Source organism: Plectrocnemia conspersa, unplaced genomic scaffold, assembly GCF_051122295.1.
Source record: "Plectrocnemia conspersa isolate PC_06_02 unplaced genomic scaffold, ASM5112229v1 ptg000012l, whole genome shotgun sequence".
Classification (NCBI taxonomy): Eukaryota; Metazoa; Arthropoda; class Insecta; order Trichoptera; family Polycentropodidae; genus Plectrocnemia; species Plectrocnemia conspersa.
In genome coordinates this window covers 845,388-862,151 of record NW_028277176.1, presented here as the reverse complement: position 1 = coordinate 862,151, position 16,764 = coordinate 845,388, and the positions used below count along the sequence as shown (strand labels likewise).

The following is a 16,764-nucleotide window of genomic DNA, read 5'->3' as shown; positions in this document are numbered from 1 at the left end:
CTTATTCATGCATATAAAAAAGTTGATATTTGCAGAGAAATATGAAAAAGACTTATTTCGACACACACACACATTAGAGACACCAACAATCAGCACTTTCACTTAAAGAACTACTTGCAATAACTGTTTGATTAGCATGGACTCTTCCGAATTCAACACTGCCACCCGATACTGAGACCTAATTTACAGTTATAAATAATAACTTGTGCATTAAAATATTTATTAAAAATATCTACCTAGTATCCTATCGCTAAAATGTATTTGTATCATTTAAGAATATCAACAATTTACAGCTTTGTAAACTACTAAAAAAAATCTCTAACCCCCACCACGAGTGAAATGTGTGAAAATAAATTCATTAAGAATTGGTGCATCAGAAAGTACCTTTTAAGCATACTACTTTATATCTAGATCTCAATTAAAATAGAGCCAATGATAGTAACCGTATTTAAGAAAAGATTATAAATTATTTCTGAATTCATAAACCTTTTTTAAATATCTTCTAATAAATACTAATAAAAATATGTACATATTTGTGCATCAAATATTAGGATAATATTTTGTTGTGTTTATCATTTCAACCGCTAATCTATTCACAATTAAAGGGTTTAACTTATGATATTAAGTCATAAAAAAGCAATTTGGTCTGTGCTAAAGCATTACCACCGATATCACCATGAGAAATATATTGAAAGCTCAATTTACACGCTATAAATCAGAAAGGATTAAAATGTACATTTGGGTTTATTTTTAAAACGACCGTTCGTAATGTTTTGCTGATAATTTCCTCTCAGACATTTCGTCTGAGAACCTCTGAGCTTAAGAACCTTCCACTTCGGAGCTTAAGGACCGTTTAACTTGGATTACAACCAACAAAAGGTCGAATTAACTTCGGACCAGCGAAGATCGCAAAAGCCGCCGCTTCTCTCTTCGCATCTACTGGTCCAACCCCATCGCACGAAATACAAAGCAAACCCACTTTAGAAACCCGCAGCTTACGACTACACTTCTCAAATGTTGCGTAATATATTTAATATTTAATAATAAAAAAAATTTTGCCTAGGCAAGAAATCGCTGACATAAAAATAAGAACAATTTTATGAAATAAAAAATAAAATATTCAATAAATATGAGAAATAATGACGTAATATTTACAACTTGTATTTGAACATATGTTTCTAAAATATCTATATAATTAACATTTTTAAAATTAAAATTTGAGTCTACTGCCGTGACTTGAACCCGCTACTTCTGAATTACTAGTCTAAGTTTTACAAATTGAACCTTATATATGTATATGGTATCTAAAGTTTTTCTAATATATATATATAAATAAGCAGGATATTTTTAAACAATAAAAAATACTGTTATACAGTATATTTGATTCAAAAATTCACTATAATAAATAAATTTAGATACTTAATGATAATATAAAAAAAATCTCATTTATGACACAAAATAAAATATTTGCATTTTTTTATTAATTTTAATATTAAGTTATTGAAATATATTATTAATGTGTAAAAGTTTAAAAAAAAATTTTTTTTTTAAAAAATTAAAAAAAAATATAATCAAGAAATATTTTCAGATAAGTTTAGAACCATTGATAAAACATGTATTATTTCACTCGTAGCTAACATCGTGCGTTTCCCACAGATATCCGTGTTTAATAAATAAATTACATACGGTCGTGCTTTCGTTTACCTTCAAAATTCTTAAGAACACTACTTATGATTCCCATCACGTACATTCAATACTTTTCCTCTATTCGTCATATTACATCAAAGCTACTACATTTCTGCCTCATATTCTATTAATAATCAACGTGTAACATAAATAAAACTCATCAATGTAATACTATGAAAGGGTTGATTTAATAAGTAAAGCTGCTCTAACCGCGAAACAACCTTGGCTAATCTTGTTAGACGGATTACAGGGCGTATTATAACTTAGAAATGTGTGTGCAGTATTAATGGATCTGTTTAAGAAAATTTGCATATTAATCCTCATAAAAATATTTATTAATCTTCTAAGAGAGTGCTACTAAAAACTTTGTGGACTTAACAAGTTATATATATACATAAAAAAATAAATATTAAGCATCGCATGATATATAATAATATATATTGAATAAGCGTTTATATATATATAATATCTCATGTGTATGAAAAATTAGCAAATAATTTAATTTTTATTTATAATAACAACATGTATTTTTATAGAATATATAATAGAAAAAGTATTATGATTAAATTATACTTTTCATGGGTATTAAATATATATAACTAGTTTATAATATATGCTTAATGTTAATTTTTCAACAAGTGTGATAATAGTAAATATTTTATTTGTTAATGCTAAATTAATTTTGATTTATATTAATTATATATATTTTTATATAGCTATTTATGACGTATCACTAAAACACATTCATCTGAAATTTTTTAACTATGGCTGGAGTATCACAGCCGAAATATCGAACGGTTTTAAATAATATTAATACTCGCGAAGTGTGTTTTTACACAGCTTAAACTACTACAATAAAACATGGCAAATATCCGTTTTTAATCCTTCCATTTGAGTAACTGAAAAAGCAATTTAATTATTTAAATGTACAGTTAAGCTGCTATTCTTGCTGTTGAACTAAGTGGCGATTATTTTTTTTTAATAACTCGTTAAGCATCGTTTGAGTTATTATTAATTAAATAAAATTATTTATAAGACCTGAATCACATCTTCTACTCTTCTGTAATATAAATGCTTGTATTAAATATAAGTCAGCAATAATTAATGTTATTCAATCGATAAGAACGTATTACAATAGAACATAGCATCATAACAGTAAGCTTATTGCTTATGTATTTAAAATAAAATATAAAATCAAAGTACTACAGTTTCCTAACCCATTATAAAAAAGGTGTTTTAATTGTTATTTAAAACAAGTAATCATATTTTTTTCATCATGAACAATTAATGCACAGATGTTTTTTAAATGTAAATTGCTATACTTTAAGATAATATGACTTAATAATGCCACTTGGATAGTGTCATATAATTATAAAAAATAACAGGATTTTTAATTGTAATGTTTTTAATTAATTAAAGTGAACCACAGTTATTTTATCCAAATAATTTATATTTAAGTTTATATGATCATAATATATGTATATTTCATTAATACGCTATATCGTACAATATCACATAATAGTAGTCACATAATTTTGTAACTTTTCCTTAGTTATCGTCAAAGGTACAGTAACTAGTAGTTTTAGTTAACTTATCAGGTAAAACTTGATGTGTACAAGAGCGAGACTTTATTTAAAACGTTTCAGATGGTCTTAAACTATTGCAATTTAGGAAGACCTGAAGCCACATTGCTTCAATTACCTTGTTGATTCGCTTAACTTATATTTCTATGAAACACTGTGAATAAATAATTTATTTTAGTATTGACTTAAACTTTGGAACATTATTTTAGAAAGTCTGTCAGTCGAATTAGCTGAATAAATAAAACGATAACACGTTTGCTCGTTAGAATAGCGTTGTGTTTTCACATATTAAATTTCCAATCGATGATCAATTATCTTTCGCATTCGCTGTTAATTTACGTTTTTTAATTTTCCAACTATCAAATGCACCTTTTCACGCCATTTCATTACTCACAAAAAACTATATACATTACATAAATCCTTTTTCAAACATAAAATCCTTTGGTGTTATATATTTTATTTTAAACCCTTTTAAAAGTGGTTTTATCTATGATGTTTTATAATAGATGCATTTTTAAGTCAATATTTGGACTGCGATAAATTATCCAATCATTGAATTATTTTCCCAAACAATTAATCAGAAATATAAATGTGTATTTTTAACAAATATTATAGAAATATAAATGATGTCTAAGTGGAATATCACACCAAAATTTAAAGACGAATAAAGATTTATAAGCAATTTTGTGTAATATAAATCATTTTTAAATTAAGTAAACCATTTACTACTTGGCTGACCACTTGGACACAAGGTGCAAGAATAAGGGACGCAATCGCAACTTTCTGGCACACTCAAAGATTTTCAACTTGATTTCTCAACAACTTTAATAAATATATTGAGAATATAATTCGGATACGGTTCGTGCTCTTTCTTGAAGAGATATCTCAATTTTTTTTCTGAATCTTCTGAGTCTTAAACGACAAGAAGTAATTTGTTTAGAACGCTACGAACTAACGTATTGTACAGAATGCGAATCGCCATTAGACATCATAACGTACTTCGTATAACAAAGCCGAAAAAACTTTGACGGTATACATATTAAATATTTTCGGCTAAAAACTTTCGCCTAAACAATAAAGGATTTTGCCTGGCAAGGAGATCTGTGAAATGTAAGAACGTGGCACTTGACAATACTGAGTGATAACTGATTGTTTCAACTTCTACTTTAGATATTTTTTTAAAAGTATTGAATCTGCGTTTGCGATCATATTTTAAAACGCATTATATTATCATCATACAACATATTAATAAATCTTGATTGCCACTTGTGACATCCATAGAAAAAAAAGAGTAGCGTACACAAATTGCATCTCTGAAGTACTGCAGAATGAGTTGATGACAGCAAGTTAAGTTACCTGAGAAATAGCTAATAACACCGTTGCTTTATTTCTTAAGAGAAGAAAGCTTTTTTAATGTCATTATAGCTTACTTAATCATGGATTTTAGTATCAAAAGATATTGCACCGCCTTATTATTAGAGGTAAGTTAGAGCCCATGAAATAACGATGTTTTTGGTCCACTAAAGCTTATCGACAATGTATATAAATGTACATTAAGAATAAAATGAAACAAATTAGCATATGCCAAAATAACAGAGATTGGCCTAAATTTTCGATACAATATTTTTGTAGTGACTTTTATATATCTTTTCATTAAGTTTTAAGTGATACATTAAAAATAAATTGAATATAGCAAGAAAATAAACTTTGAAATCTTATAATAATGTCAGGTTTTTGCAATATATGAATGTACCAGGGGCAGAGGTGAAACACATTCCCTTTCAATCGCTCGCGTGTTAAGTAACGAGAGTGAATGAAAGATAAGAGCATCTGACCGCATGCTTTTATCCCTCACTCACTCTCGTCACTTGGCACGCGAGCGATCGAGAGAGCAATTATCTCGCTGCCATTCAATAAAACGTTCTTTAAAGAATATAATAATTTATAAGTGAAATATCCACATAATAAATAAAAACAGCAATTTAAAAAAACCTTCGCGAAAGATTAACTTTTTCAATTTTATTTAAATTAAAAAAAATATCTGTATGAAACAGCATTTCTCACTTATGATCCCGATATAAAACGAGCTATAACATATAAATATATAAACAAAACAACAAAGAAGCGAAAAACAAATACCCTACTAACAAGAGATTCATAACAAACAAAAGTCTTTACACATTAGACGTGTCAGACATATATAGCGATGAAGGATATATTTGTCCTGTCTGCCATAAACGAGGGCGTATATTATCAGGTAGTGATGAATAGTATATATTATTTTTTTTTCTTAATTAAAATACATATACACGAACAATATTATTTATTAGGTTTTCATTATTACATTTTTAAAACGATTTTCTATAACACAATTTATTTTATTCAAATAACACGGTTTTATAAATTTAGCGAAGCAACCTTTAATTTTTCTATGTATTCTATAACTTTTTTACACTGTTTTTAGTGGAAAGTATCTATCGTGTAAAAAAATAATTGGGTGTATATCACCATGATTTATTTATTACAATATTTATCCGTAAGATTAAAAAAATTTAGGAGAACCTAATCTATTATGATTTAAATTAGAACTAATTACGACCTAGAAATAAGTAATAATTATAAAAAAAATCAATAAAATGTAATATATTGCCGGGTTAATATAATTGCACTACTTTTTATGTACACAGTGGACCATCTGATAAAGTGATTAAATCGGCAGATTAAAAAACGATTTAATATTATTTACAGGCGTGAGAATCCAAAAAAAATATTATGCTATTAAATTATAAAAACTGGCGACAAAACCGATATTTGCATGTATATGCTTTTTTAAAAATGGGAAACCACCGTGAGAAATTATTTTTAAGATTAAGTCAAAGTACCCTTAATGAAGCATTGCCGCATCCGCCAGTATATAATTAAAAACCATATTTTTAATTATCTCCATCATCAAATCGAGTTAAAGCACAATATTATTAATGTCTTATATCTTTAAAATCGACACATTTTATTAAAATGTAATTACCATATAGATACATATGGTTAAAACCTATTCTTATCCGATTTATATTCAAATAAGAAGATTTGACACACGTCGAATAAAACCCATTACAAATAAAGCGCTGAGGTAACTATATATTGTTACAATTTACGGCCACACTGTACCAACATATGATATTTCGTCGCGTATTCACAGTGATTTATAGTGGTCTAGCGACACGTGCGTTTGCCGTTTTCGAACGTGCTAAATTCAGAACTCCACGGTAAACACAAATGATTTGTATCCATCGGTTTGATGGATTGTCGTTGCGTGGATAAATGATTAATCAGTTTTTATTGCATGTACTGTATCTACTACTTTTTCGGTCGACACTCGGCATAGTGTCATGCGGCTCCGTGTACAAAGGGAAAAGGGGGCTTTAAACGAGAAACAAAGCAAGAATTTATGGTGTCATTTCCTGCATGTTCATCCATAGACATAGTAACCGTTAGAGCTTCAAAGAACAATGGGCGAAACTGGAGCTGTGTTTTTTTACACATCGTACTATTCACGCTGAATTGGACTGGTGATTTTTTAAAACGACTATATATCATTTGCCTTTTAACATCTTTTAGTTAAGTATAATGGGTGAAATTAATTTATATATATATTTTAGCATTTAAATAATTTAAGAATAAGGTTGAAAATACGTAGCAGTAGAGACAAATAACAGCTGTAATGCCAAGTTCACATCTGTCAAGATAACCGTCGCTGTGATAATGAGTACACTCAGTAATCGAGCTTTCATACTACGACTTTTTTTAATAATATTGCAAATCAAATGAGGCACATATAAATCGAATTTTGACTAATAGAGGAGTGCAAAAAACAATTATTTTTTCTAAGAAGTCAAAAATTTACGTCAAAATAAAATCATGCCATCGCCATGGTAATACGTACGCTCGTTAATCTATCGTTCTTACTACGACTCTTATGATAATATTGTAAATTAAATGAGGAACATATAAACTGATTTTTGACCAATAGGAGAGCGCAAAAAACAATTATCACTTCTCAGAAGTCAAAAATCCACGTCAAAAGCAATAAAATCGTACCGTCGCCGTGATAGTGGGTACGCTAGGTAATCTAGTGTGCATACTACGATTTTTATAATAATATTACAAATTAAATGAGGAACATAAAAACCGAATTTTGACCAATAGGAGAGCGTAAAAAACAATTAACCCTTCTCAGAAGTCAAAAATTTACGTCAAAAGCAATAAAATCGTGGCGTCGCAGTTGCAGTGGGAACGCTCGACTGCGACGGCGCCGGCGCCGACATGATTTTATTACTTTTGACGTGAATTTTTGACTTCTGAGAAATGATAATTGTTTTTGCGCCCTTCTATTGTCCAATATTCGGTTTAAATACACTTTGATCAATACTCTTATATCAGAAGTATGTTGTATTATCGGTAAATATAGCGATTTTTAAAATAGTTTAATATTCAAGTGCAGGCAAACTATGGAGCATTATGCGAAATGCGTCGTCTGTCTGTATTTCTTTTTCCGCTTATTTTCCTCTGAGAGATATGATTTGCCTTAGTTCGTATTTTGAATATAATTAGTTTGAGAACTTTCCTGAGGTAAGGTTTGGGTTTGAACAGGAAATAGTGATTTCGCAACTGTCAAATTGCGTTTTATAGACATTTTAGCACAGCATATAATTTCACTAGCGCATATCAGCTAAATTATATTTTTGATGGAAATATAGTATATCTACTCATGAAAATTAACTTGGGCTTCAATAGCAATAATATAACTTTACCGAAAAATACACATTCACTGTAATATTAACAAGTTTATAAATGTGTATGAAAAAGTTAAAATTATATATTTGTACTAGCACCTGCCAGATAAATTATATTTTAACTAGTGAAAATATATATCTTTCGATGAAAATGTATTTCGATATGATTTTACTGAAATTATAAATTTAAAATATATTTTCGGGATTGATTCGACTGTTTTTTATTAGATTTTCTTTGATGGTAACCCAATAATTTTTGGATTAATTCATTCAGCAAAAGTTGGAGAGTCAGTGGTGTTTTTTTAATATTTCGGTATCATCAAGATGTATAATATTTTATTAAATGACATGCATTTAATAAGTTATTCCCTGATTTAACAACTACAACTACTAGTGAGACACCGGATTGAAAGCAATAATTGTAAATTAACAATAATTATTTTAATTGTGAGGTATTATTATTTAAGTGTGATCATTCGTAATAATTTGGATGAATTAGACAATATAATGTAAAGGTTGAGACCACAAAAAAGCCTACATTACGTCTAGAAGAAAAGTGCTTACAATAATAACACGCAATTATTTTTCGATGCATTGAAAGAATATTTCTTTTGTTGCAAAACGGTCAAAGAAAACAATATATCACCGGAAGACAAATTACGTCGTTAAGTCACAATATTCCCGTTGCACAATTCGACCTCGGAAAGATATTCATCAAACTAATGTCACTTTTAAAGGCGTATACATATTTCGTTGTTCTTAGAAACGAGTGCAACAATTGACTGAATGATCGCTGCATGATTCGTCAGCAAGACGAGAGTGAGTGAGAAGAAGTGGGCATGCGGAACGCATGTAACGCACGCCCTTATCTCTCACTCATTTCCGTCACTTAGCACGCGAGCGAGCGAAAGGAAATGTATCTCACCGTACGCGCCTGATCCCAACGCTCTTAAAAGAAACCAAATATTCTCGTATAGTATCTCAAGAACTTTTCTGAACGTTACCGATTAAGAGTGTTTGATTATTCAGAATTATAAAGTATAGATCCCGATTTAAGAATGCTGCAAGCCATATGTGTCATAGAAAACACGAATTACTAAAAAATCATCAAAGTAGAACGCGTTCCTCATAACAATTCTGAGCATATGTTGTTTACGTGTAAAAAAAACCTCCCTAGCTCTCAAAAATTAAACCGAGTTCTTTAATCAAAATAATTTCACTAGGATCGTAGGAAAAATCTGAAGGGTAACGAGATCTAAAAAATGACATAGAATGGCACTTTTCGACACTAAAGAGCAGACGGCTTACGTAAGCCCACCTATATTGAGAATTTAAATCATGTAGAGCAGTGTTTCCTAATATTTTTTACCCAAGCCCCACCAAAGCATCTCTAAAACACTAATGTCCCTCCATGAGAGAAAAAACATAGCATCTATAAAAAAAAGGAAAGGACATTTTAAGTACTAAGAAAGAAATCATATTGCTATTGTTAATTGATAACTATACGAAGTGATATTAAAAACAGCAAATATAGTTGCAAAATCTATGAAAATAAAATAAATTATTTTGATCAAGGCTTTTCATTAAGTTTAAGTTTTCTAAATTCTACTTTTTTTAACGTTTTAAAATTATCATACTGTTATAGTTAACAAGTTCTAAAAAATATTATGGTTGGTTTAAATAAACAATACACATATAAAAATTTATTTTTAACTTGACTTTTGTAAGTTTTTTTTAATAACATAATATTCAACAAGTAACCTCAAATTTAAAGTTATTAAGTACTTCACCTAAGTAATTACCTTAATATAAACATGTTAATTTTAATTATTAATTAAACTTAGTTATGTAGTCAAGATGTTTATTTAAAGAGAAAAAGTTTTTTACGCGTACTTTATTTTTATATTTCTATTATTAATTTAGTATATTTTTACATCAGTCTCGACGAGTCGTTAAGGAAAAGCAACTTCAAACTAATTAACAATATTTATATACAAAAGAGAAAAATTTGATGAACTTCTCCGAAATGGTTTACGTAAATAAAAATGTATTTATATGTACAACTCAAAATAAAATATCATGCAAATTAGTTCCACCCTTGTGGTACTAATTTGGTCAATTTTAATTTGTGATACATAAATCATTTACAGCGCTAATTTGTATGTTCAGTATAGAAAACTCTAGAACAATTTTTATTTTATTTATTTTTTGCGTTTTTATTTATTTATATCTAACTTATATACAAATACTAATATATAGAACCACAAGAAAATTGATTTTTAACGTGTTTTCCTTTGAAACTGGGAATCGATATATGCTTTCATATTTTTTGTATCGAATATAATATATAAATAAATAAATAAACCATATAGAAACCTCTCGTAGCGTTACGTAACACGCCTCCTACATATAGGTGTTTACGTAAGAACGAGTCAAGAATTTGTAGAAACTTATTTTGGCAGGGCACAGTCTCTACACCAGAGCATCAATTTATTTCTGACAACTTGCGAAAATTCGGCCAAAAGGATTTGGCAATAACTGTCGTTATCTGCCGTGCAATACGCGTGTCAGCGAATTTCCACCCAAAGACCTACTTTCGCAAAGCGTATTTTTTCGGGTGACCCTAGATTAAAATCATATAAAAAAACTTTTAAAACCCAGCCACGACATTTTTTTTAATAAAAAAATATGTATATTTTATAAATATAACATATACCCATATGCATTTATATGCAGGCTAAAGCAAAACAGTTTGACCTACGAGGAAAGCAGTTACAGGATGTAATAAATTGTGTCGCAAAAATTCACATTCAATACAAAAAAATCCGCACAGCAAATGCTTCAAAAACTAGGTAGATTTCTATATATAAAAGTGTGCAAAAAAGCTTTTCATTTTATCTTATTTTTTAGTAAAAAACATTTATAGCCTCTAAAAGAGGCAAAAACTATTTTGTCTAAATTTCCGTGATATTTTGATGAATGGATTGTATTGTTTTTTACGGCTTTTGTGAATAATATATATCCGAGAATGATTATATGCATCACATATACATATATAAATTACTATATGTTACAGTGAATGTATTATATTACCATATTGTATAGCATTTCAATGAAAGCATAGCGGAATACAGTTTTATCAACAGATATATAGTTTTATTAGTTAAAATGTAATTTACAGTGAAATTGTATGCTGCTTTTAGGATAATGGTAGTAATTAAAAATATTTGTGTGAAGCAAAAATGTCATTTCTAATCTTATAAATGCAGTCAATTATTGACAAAATATGTATGTGATTTGTACCTCATGATTATATTAAAATGTAACTTTTTAATATAATTTAATATATTAGCTAAATAAATTAATAAAATAAAACACTTTATTCTGGCACTTTAGTCTATACTTTTCAATCTTTAACTCTAATCTGACAGGTGTAAACCCTATGAGTTGGGAATTTTTGACATTTATAAAAATGTATGAAAATTTTCAATCAATAGATGTCACTTTCTAGCTGAAACCGGTTTTTAATATTGGTGCATTTTCATCTGCTGCCGGGGCCCGAGCCCGTAGTCTCTAGGTTACTAGTCTAGGCCCTTCGGACTACGCTATTCCTTATAATTTCAAAGAAAAATATTTTTTCTAACTAACTTATAATCTCGAAGAGCTTATCTTATCGCATCATAGTGAAAAGAGCACAGTACGTATTTATATTATAATATTAATTTATACCCATATTTCAATTTTTTAGTATATCAATATCAATATTGATGGTATTATTGGCTAACGGACTTTATTAAAAAATACATAGTTAACTTATTAAATACGTCTTTAATTCTATGAATATTATACACCTATGGGTTCTTTACATGCACCGGTCGTAGCTTATCATTTCATAGAAGACCTATAAACGGCAAAGCTAAATGCAAAGTTAAGCTACTATATGAATATGACGTGTTTCTGGAGTGGAAACATGAAAGAGATAATTTAGAGAGTTCTTGGAACATTTGAAGTATTTACATAATAACATAAATCGCTCATTTTCATTAATATTGAACCGAACTGTTTTATTGAACATAGCAGAAAAAATGTATATACTTAAAAACGATTTTAAGGTTCATAAAATGCTTACAAAAATAAGTTAATACATTAAGATGGATTACATCTGACTATTTGCTACCTATTAAAAAAAATATTAATATGCCAAGATTAGATCCTTGAAGAATTCCTCAGAGGAATGTGAAAAGATGATTTATGTAACCATATTGAACATATTGACGACGATGTGTAAGCCGGTTTCATGCGAAAAATACGCACATACCTCTTTTCACGAATTCGTTTCGAGGGTTGAAAAGTGGTACTATGGAATTGAATAAATAAAATCTCACCCTCAGTGAAACGGTTATTAGACAAAAGCTCCCCTTTTTCTGCGGCGCCGCGAAAATTATTTTTACGACTCTTTCACGGCATCTCCGGATGCTGAAAATTTTTCAATTCTCATTTTCATAGATACGTACGCAGTTATAGAGGGAGAGTAAAAAATGTAACAAGGGTTGAGAACGAAAAAGTTCATAATCCCAAGAAAAATATAGCAATTTAAACGTGACCATTCGGACAGATTTTTAAGTAAATTGCTCGGCTACGTATAAATGACACATTACCCTAATTTTTTATAATTGGAATGGATATTACTTATGTTTTATTATATTTTTGTTATAAAATAAAACTCGTTACGGTCCGTTTGTCCTTTTGGACATATAAATCGATGCTTATTCAATTTCTCATTGATTGCACACAGCGCAGTCAGCTAAAAGTGGAACAATGCCATTTTAACGTGGAATTGCTAGTTTTTATCAAATGTGATATATTAAACGTTTATTATTAATAACGATGAAATTAACTAAGGCCGGTATAAGAGCAGCAAAACTGCAGCACTTCAAGATAAATTACAATATAAAAAAGTATCATTGCATCATTTTAAAAAAAATATTTTGCCTTACACCCTAAGGTTTTGTCGTTTTTTTTTTGATAAATTTGTAAATATCTGAATTATTACACAATCAAAAAAACTTTGACTTAAAAATGCATTAGGTATGCTAAAATTTCTTATACTAAAAATAATTCGGTGACTATTACCAAAAATGTTTTACAATTTTTATCGTATCTGAAATATCAAAATCAATAAATTGTTATAATTATTATTTCTACAGACTATTACTATTATTTTTGAAATCTCGGGATTCATCGCGATTTTTGCTTACTTGTATTCTATATTTCGGCCGTGATTTTCCGGCCATGATCACGAATTATTTGCATATCTGACGAGTATATATGACAAGGTCATGGACAAGAGCGGCAGTTGCAAGTAATTCGTGATTATGGCCAGAAAATCACGGCCGAAATATAGAATACAAGTAAGCAAAAATTGCGATGAATCGCAAGATTTCAAAAATAATTATACTCGCGAAAATCTAAAAATCCATACTACTATTATTATTATTTCTGCATTAGGTTTTCCTCGATTTTTCAAATCTCACGGATAAATATTGTAATGACTAATTATATTTAAGCTAGATATTCGTTAATAGGTAGTAGATATTAAAAAAAAATCTAATGATAAATTACTTCAACTCATAGAGAATATCTTATATGTAATAAAAAACATAATAAATACTTAACAAATTAGGCAAATATAATTATAAAAAAAATTTAATAGAAAAATAAAATAAATTGACTTATAAGTATATTTAAACACTAATTTTAAATATCATCAGCTTACTAATAATTTAAAAATATTTTTTGATTTTTTCAACTACTTTATAAAGACATCATATATGAGTACAAAAGTTTTTTTTTAATATTAGTTCACTTTTTTCCTATATTTACAAAATATATAAAATATATAAGCAAAGAAATTTAGATCTTATAATAGTTTTAAACCTCTAAAAATTTTTTTAAAAAAAATCTAATAATGAATAAAATAATAATTTACCATTGCATTATTTGTAAAAATTATAATGTCCCTCAAATTTGAAATATTTATTTTAAATTGCGAATTTATATTATTTTTTAAATTTAAAATAATTTTAGGATATATTAAAAACTAATAGAATGCAAAATCTTAAAAACTAACGATGTTGCTGAGGTATAAAATAAATCATATCTGTAAGTAATCTAAAAAAACCAGCAGCGTTTTTTTTGTTAACAATATTTTACAAGCGATTTGCTGCAAAATATTTTTAATTATAAAATAAAATATAAAATAAACTGGACTGGATATTAGAATACTAAGGAATGCAATATTAGTAAAAAATTATTTCCCAATATAAATTGAGACAGAACTATTTGAGATAATTTTTAATGTAAAATAAAAACTAGATCATATTTTGATTAAGAATACTTAATTGAATCATATTTAATAAACATAAAGTAAAGATAAAGTCATTCTTAAACAAGATGGCGGATAAAACTGGCCTTCAAATTTTAATAAATAATAAGGGATCTAACTTTAACTATAGCATTTATAGTGTCTTTAAAAAAACTGCATAAATGAAAAAATATAGCATTTTTTGCAAAAAAATGTTTTTTTTTAATCTATACTATTTTGGTTTTTTTTTCGATTTTGGAATATCTTTTTCACAAAGTCACAATATTTTATATATTTGAAAAGCATGCATTTAATAATAAGATGGCGTATCATGCTAGCTAATAAACTTAGTCGATATATTTACAAGATCTATTAATCAAACATTTTTTTTTAATTAATTTTATTTTACATTTTTCACCTCTTATATTCTATCGAAGATTTTTTTTACTTGGATTGCAAAAGATACGATTGCTAATTTGAAACAATGGCAGATTAGCGAAAAATATATAAACAAGATCTATTTTTAAAACATTTATTTTAATTTAAACTAAACTTTTATTTATGTTTCAAATTATTTTTTACCACTTTTTAATTTTATTTTAATATGTTTTAAATCAGACTGACTAACAAATTAAATCAAAAAATTACAAACATCAATAATTATTTAGGAATATATTTAATTAATTTTTGCTTTTTTTGCTACACAGAATTGTATCAAATAGAATATGATTTATGTTTTCAGACACCACGCACTCACTACCTGTTTTCTATGCAGCTGTGAATTTATCAAATTTTGCCCACAATTATTTTTTAAAATTACAGTGATTATAAACCATTTAGATATTCGAATTTTTTTTATTAAAAAAACATTGTCATGCGTATTTTAAAACATTTTTCCAATAAATTCTAAGAAAATAATTTTCGAAAAGAAGCGACTATAAACTGTATTAACGTAATTTACCATAGCTACGTATTAACACGTGTATTAAGCATATCACAACTGCGTTGAAAGCAGCTCATTTACCTCACTCATACATATTGAAATATATAGGTGCATAAACAACCCTTGGGGGTTTAAATGGCAGGATGCATTTTTGATTACCCGCTCAGTCTCCTCCGGGGTATTATGAAATCATTTACCGCGATATTACACCACTTTGACGCAGTAATAATAATAACGACTGCCTGCCAAATGTGGCGCGGTCGAGAAATGTTCACCCCCTTCTCTGTTATTGTTTTGTACGTGTAAATTAATCTCAATTTATGTGCGTAATTGATCAATTGTTGATTGTTCAAGAAACAATACCTAAAGGAAGGTAGCTTCTACATCGTCCAATTAGTGCGCTATCAGACGCGCTTTATATGCCAGAGTTTGATTTTACATTAAATTAACCTGTCTGCCGCAGGAATCTGACCGATACTAATTCGTCCCTAAATGTGTCTATATTTCATATCGTTTATTGTCAAACTATTATTTTGACTTATATTAAAGATAGTGATTATACAGAATCTTTTCATAAGCACAAACTATCTATATCTCTCAATGCTCTGGAAAATTATATACCGTTCTGCTAAACTAAAAAGATTGAAAAGCTCTGTTCAACATTAGTTAATAATATATTCCTATTTTGCAAAATTCAGAAAGGGGGGCTAAGAATAGACGTAGGCGTATAAATAAGTGTCTTTTGTAGAAACAAGAAAAGTAATTTCGAGTTTAATTTATAAAGTCAAACCAGACTCTTTTAGATTGTGAAAGTAATCCATTTATATCCCGAATAACACTTTTACAAGCAAAAAAGACCATAACGCCATTATCTTTGATAAAAGGTTATTTAATTACGTCGCGAACACTTTTTTAACACTTTAAACGCCACCAGTCCCGCGTAATGCAAAAAAGACGACCTAATGGGCAATAAAAACCTTTTTAGGGGTCGTCTCCCACACGTACGCAATATATAATACAATATGTACGTGTGTGTAAATCTTATATTAACCAGGGAGTTTTCCATGCGATTTTTCCGCATTTTGAGACAATTTTCCGCGGTTCGGTGCAACGCATTTTTCCGGTCTGCTTCTCGAAAAGTATCATAGCATCGGACGTAATTTCGCTAATGCAGCAACGATTTATTTTTCCAATTTAAAATATTCCAAGCAGAGACACAAAGCTGCTAGATAGAATCTCAAATTGAACTCGCGCTTAGGATATAGCAAACGTTTGAACGTATAAGCGTTTACCGGGGGATTTTAAACGGCGTAGCATACGTGTTAAGAAGAACCCTTAACGCTAACAAATAAAGTGACTTTTTAGTTAAATTATAAATTACGATCGATAAAAGTTTTC

At 28.5% G+C, this 16,764-nt stretch overlaps 1 protein-coding gene across 2 annotated transcripts in view; it reads right to left on the bottom strand.

Moving 5' to 3' along the window:
- The window catches only part of LOC148227885 (acetylcholine receptor subunit alpha-like), a 299,478-nt gene that overhangs the window by 192,090 nt on the left and 90,624 nt on the right, over nucleotides 1-16,764 (bottom strand). The window lies entirely within an intron of this gene.